The sequence below is a fragment of the Camellia sinensis genome, chromosome 2 (genome assembly GCF_055761805.1).
Source record: "Camellia sinensis isolate YWXY chromosome 2, ASM5576180v1, whole genome shotgun sequence".
Taxonomy (NCBI): Eukaryota; Viridiplantae; Streptophyta; class Magnoliopsida; order Ericales; family Theaceae; genus Camellia; species Camellia sinensis.
The window spans coordinates 108,354,073-108,360,072 of record NC_138962.1 but is presented as its reverse complement, the minus strand read 5'-3'; positions in this window follow the sequence as shown (position 1 = coordinate 108,360,072).

Genomic DNA, 6,000 nt, shown 5'->3' with positions numbered 1-6,000 from the left:
TGGAGCGGGTTGATCATAGTCGTTGATTGGAGATACACATGATCGTATGGATGAGATGGCACCCGATCGTGATTAGGTGTGATTAGTCAAAGCGTCTATTCGGTGTGAGAATTATCTGCACTGTAGATTGTCGATCCAACGGTCAGATCTGATCGGATATGATCAAGGGACATGACCATTCGATCAAGTGCATCAAGGCCTATAAATAGGCTACGAAATCAGCCATTTCATTCCATCCAAAAATTCAGAATTCATTCCTGTAATTCTCTCTCTCTCTCTCTCTCCCTTTTGATTTTGAGTTTTCAATTAAGAGTTTCTTAAGCAAATTTCTACTTTTCTTACTGGTAATCAAGTTCTGCAGATTTGATTATCAGTATTTTGATTTTCTTGATTATATCAAAAGTATTCTGATTTACTGTCGTCAGTGCAGACGTCAGTAGACTTGATCCTTTAGATCAAACCTTATTGTATCTTGGAGGCAAAATTGTGGTAACCCCCTGCACACCTTTTTGTGGGTGCAAATATTGTCTTTAGGAAAGTGACTAAGTAACGCGACTTGAAGCATTAAATTTCTGTTCTACATAGACACAATCATCGCCAAATTTTGAAGACTCAAAGACCACCAACTGAAGAATTCAAGACGAATTTTCCAACATATCCTTTCTTTTTTCTTCTCTTCTTCTATTCTAATATTCTTCATTTTGTTGAAATCAGCCCTTCTAAATCGAATTTTGTTCATTTCATTTCAGATCCTAATCTGCTCATTGATTTAGGATTTTATTAGTCAAAATGAGGTAATATTTATTCCATCATTTCATATGTATTTTGTTTGTTTGACTGGTTTTTATTGTAGATTTTATTTTTGTGTTTTTATATGTATCTGGTTATGAATGGTGTTTTTATCTTTGTTGTTTGATCATGCTAGACACAAGATTTTTCAAAATCCATACAAGCTGTTAGCTTCTCTGGTTTTGTTTCTAATGGCATTGGCTAGTATCTTTGGCAAGTTGTATAATGATATTGGTTTCATTCATTAAAAAAATGAGAAGAAAACGAATAGGAATTTCTAAAAAAATTCAATTTTTTTGTGTAGTTAACAAATGAAAAATATTCAAGTAATTTTATTTCCCTTTCCTTTTTCTCACCCTCAGCAATAGAAACATGGCTTGAGGGAAAATGACAAGAATCATCATATCTACATTTTCTCTTATGTGAAATCTTTCTTAATTATTATTGGATTTTTGTGTTTGCTTAGTCCATATGACATATGTTCCAGTGGCCAATTCTTTTGTGTTGCAAAATGACTGGCTCGGTTGACTTCCGTAAAGATATGAATTGTTGGTACCAAGATAAGTGGAGTGGAAGCTTCCCTATGAAGTTGTACATTATAAAAGATGTACCAAACACCAACTTTGGGCACATCATTTTAGAGAATAACAAGAATAAGGCAGTTAGTAAAGGCAAAAATGCACAAGAGGTTTGTGTAGCTTTTTATACTTAATTAATTGTTCACATTTTGATCATGTACCTATAACCTAGTCATTACTGCATAAATTTTTGCCTTGAATACAAATTGAAATTCTTGAGGTGGTTTGTGTGGTATGATTGATTTATTTGCTTGATTCTGGTGAAAAGTGTTTGATTGAATGCATAGTGGCTTGTTTGGTTTGATTGATTTGTTTGCTTGATTTTGGTGGAAGGTATTTGATTGAAGGATAAACTATCAATAGGTCCTAATAATTGGACTTAATTCCCATCATGTCCTATTGAAAATAAGTCTTGGTAAAATTGTCGCTAAAAATAATTTTTTTATGACAATTTCTTATATATATCGCTAAAAGTTGACAATTAGTGACTTTTTTGTCATGATTTTTATAAATTGTCGCTAAAACATACAATTAGTTACGTTTTTTTATGACAAATTTTTCCCATAGGACCTATTAGACAATAAGTTCACTTATTAGGACCTACACGTAAGTACCCCTCGATTGAAAGTACCATTGGTCATTGGGATGATCCTAAAAGATTGCCAGGGTTGGAAAACTAAATAACATTTAACCATGTAATAACCAAGAATAGCTTAAATAGTCTTCATCTTTTAGAATAATTTTCAAATTTGTTGTTTGAAAAAAAAAAATGTACTCTAATGATGTAGTACATCATCTAACTAGATAATACTCTTTAATTTTCCATCTGTTGTATAATTTAAAATGGATTCTAATAGCACATCCTCAAAAAAAGTTGAAAAGGAAAAAAAATGGCTGTTAAAGGGGCTTGTAATTTTCATTTAGTTAGAGTATTTTCTAAGCATTTTCTGAGCAAATAATTGAAGGATTGACTCTATAGATGCAACCCATCTTGCATAAATTGTGAATCTGCAAAGGAAGTTAATAGTTTTTCATTATTTTAGCCCCAAGGATAAACATAATGGTTATGCCTAGGCTAAATTTTTACACTACTTGTCATTGATAAATATAAATTCATCATTTTTGTACGAGCACGAAATAACTTTTCTCGTATGATCCTGTTGATCAAGCTTGTGCTCCTCGAAACGTCGTCGCTTTGCCACCTGATAACACAAACGTGAGCTAGCCGGTGGGTGTGTGTCGGAAACCCCTCCGATGCCTAAGTCAGCACAATAGACAATAGACACAAAAGCTCTGTGAATTCAGGAATCAAAGTTGTATTACCTCTCCATAGGTGATGTTATGAGCTTTTATAGGTTTTGCGTGGCATAATCCTAGTAGGACTCTTATTCCTCCATGCAGAGTCCTCCTAGGAATCACACTCCTGAAAGATAATGCTTATCCTTCAACACCCCCCTCACTGCTTAAACCAAGTGAGATGGTTTTACCCCGGTTGGATGGTAGTACGACCGAGCTAACCCAGCTCAGATCTTCCCTTCAGTGCCTGTACCCTGGTTATGCATACTCCAACCTGGGTGTTAACTTAAGATCGAGCTAACCAAGCTTGGTGCTCCAATGCAAAACGCCAAGCTAGCTTGGCTCTCGTTCAGTTGTACCTCGGTAGCCTGTCGAAACCGGGCTAATCTACGGCCTGCTACGACCGTGCTAACCAGAGCGAGGTCCACCGTGTGAAGCCATCATACCTTGGCTTCAAACACTATGACTGGGCTAACTCCACTCCGACCGTGGTAACTGTCATTCCACTTGGACCGCGCTACTACTACAGTCCACTTGCCAAGCCCTTTTCTACCATGGCCCATCGAACGGCCCATTACTCAGCTCGGCCCAATTTACTTATCAATTACCCTCTCAATTTTCATTTCTACAATGTTCGTATCTTATTTTGTTTATATATTTTCTTCATTGTTCTCATTTCTTTGATTAAAGAACATATCTACAGATTAGGAGATTTTACTAATTATTTTCTACAAATTAGGCTTGTCTTAAACAGTGTAATTTCTTATATAGGCTTCCCTAAGATGGTTTTTATGATTGGAATGAATTTAGAAATGTGTACTGTTTACATTTATTAGTGTACAGATGTCCTACTCTTATTGGTATTTTTTAAATTATTTTGGGTTTCTTTTATAGGTGTGGTATTCATTGCTTTAACATTTCACTTTAGAATTTCTTAATGTAATATTTTTCCCCTTCTTCTCTTAATTTTCACTTTGATTCCAAACAAAAATTAATAAATAAAACAATGAACAACAATTAAGGAAACTTCTACCACTTATAGCAGACACTTATAATGGGCACTAGGTTGCGTGCCTTGCACGCATCCACTCTCACTAGTATAAATTAATATTCTAATATTCCCACATCCTTACACTATTAGAAAATTGACTTCTTGCGATTATTTTTTTTGCGACTGCCTGTTTGGTCGTCGCCAAAGAAAAGAAAAGAAAAAGCTTCAGTTTATATTTAACATTTATTTCTCCTATTTTCTTTTATTTATTTGCTCCATTTCCTTAGTTTTGCCCTAGCTTGGCTCGCTCAACCTCTCTCTCTCTCTCTCTCTCTCTCTCTCTCAATCGATTGATCTCTCTATTTCTCTATCTCGATCTTTTAATCTCTCGCTCGCATCATCTCACTCTCTCTATATTTGCGTACACATTATCTACTCTCTCTCTCTCAGCAATTTGCGCGATTCATCGCAGAGAAACCCTAACTCTACCACGAAAAAGGTCTCTCGGAGCTCTCAAATGCAGCAGAGTAAGCTCACCTCTCATGCGTTTCACCCATCTCATGCGCACACACACAGAGACTATCTTTGATCTTCATTGTGTACATATCGTCCTATCAATGCATAATTACATGAATGCTTATATACATATGTTTAGGTATTTAGCATCACAATGCAGATCTGTCATCGACTCTGTTTTTGTTTATACATATGTATATGTGTTCATGTGAATTTTCATGTTTGTAGATGTCACTAGTTGGGTTAAGGTTTGCATGTCCTATTGGGTTGACACAACTAAAAACGTATTAGTAGTCTATGTTAATGAGTTGCTATTTAATATTCATCAAGAAATTAATTTATTTTATGTGAATATGGGGATAGAGCAATCAATTTATTAATTTTTCATTTTGAAGCAGGTGCACCTTGAGGTTGAAAGCACTCGATGAAAGATCAAGCTCTATGACTATATTGTAGATGGGTGGTCATTCTCTTCTCTCAAGTAGGTAATTTTTAAGATTTTTGGCTTATACACTTAAATTAATGAATTTTATAGCATGTTTCGCTTGAGGCTTAGGTAGCCTCTGTTTTTTGTGTGCTTGTTTATATCTTGTTTGGTTGGAGGCTTGTCTGTTATTGAATTGGAACCTCGCCAATTTTCTGCTGTCATTTTGGATTATGCATATGATTGGTCTTGCCATGGGTGCCAACATAGTTGGGACGTATGGCTTTGACAATGATGCAATTTAAATCCAAAATTTTATCTTGTGTATCTTTTTCTCATCAATAAATTCTCTTTTGCTGATAATTAAAATAAAATAAAAAAGTAGCAAAAAAATACGTTGACTATCCAATTTTTATTCTTCTTTCACATGTGTCACTATCCAGAAATTATTTTTTAGTCAAAATGCATAATAATCACATTATCTCAATTATTTTGATCCAACACACATCTTTGTGAATTTATTGCCTTTATTTTGCCTTTAGCCCAAAATTATTTCTAAAGAAGAGACAAATTTTACCTCTGAATTAATTTGTGTTTTCATTTTTCAAGTCAAAAATTGTATTAGAGAGATACAAAATATGGTCAAAGAATTATAGGACTTTGTGTTTCAAATTTTTTTGTTTTTTATTTTTTTGATATATGTAATCACAGTTATTTTTTTATTATTATTAATTCCTATGTATATACTTTTGAACATTCAACTTTTATTTATGAAATATATGACGTTATTCCATTCAATATGTGGTTGTGATTTAAAGGATAGTACATAGCGTGTATTACATTCTTCAAATGCATACAAAAATAATATTGATTATTTTCAAATATGTCAAACCTTTTTTTTATCACATGCATTAACTATAATGAGAAATGCATAAAACGTGTGATCTTATCTCATTATTAATCACATGTTTTATTAGATATTAATCACGCTTAAAATATGTGATCTAAATATTTATTATCACAGATTTTATTAGTTATGCATCACACATAAAAAGTGTGATCTAAATGTTTATTATCACACGTAAAAAGTGTGTTCTAGATATTTATTATCACACACATAACTTGTGATGGAATCATCTTTTAATGACACTCAAAATGTATGATTAAAAATAACCCTTTTTAATCACATTCCCAAATATCACACTTTGACAAAATTTAAAACATGTGATTAAATAACATGCATCACACATAAAAAGTATGATCTATTTATGATTTTGTAGTAGTGCTTGGCATAGGAGCTGGTCAGGACAGTGAAGAAAAGAATAATACTGGGGATCATGAAAAAATTATCATGAAATGTATCATGAAAATTTTCATCCTTTGATTAGTGTATGGTGTTTTATTGT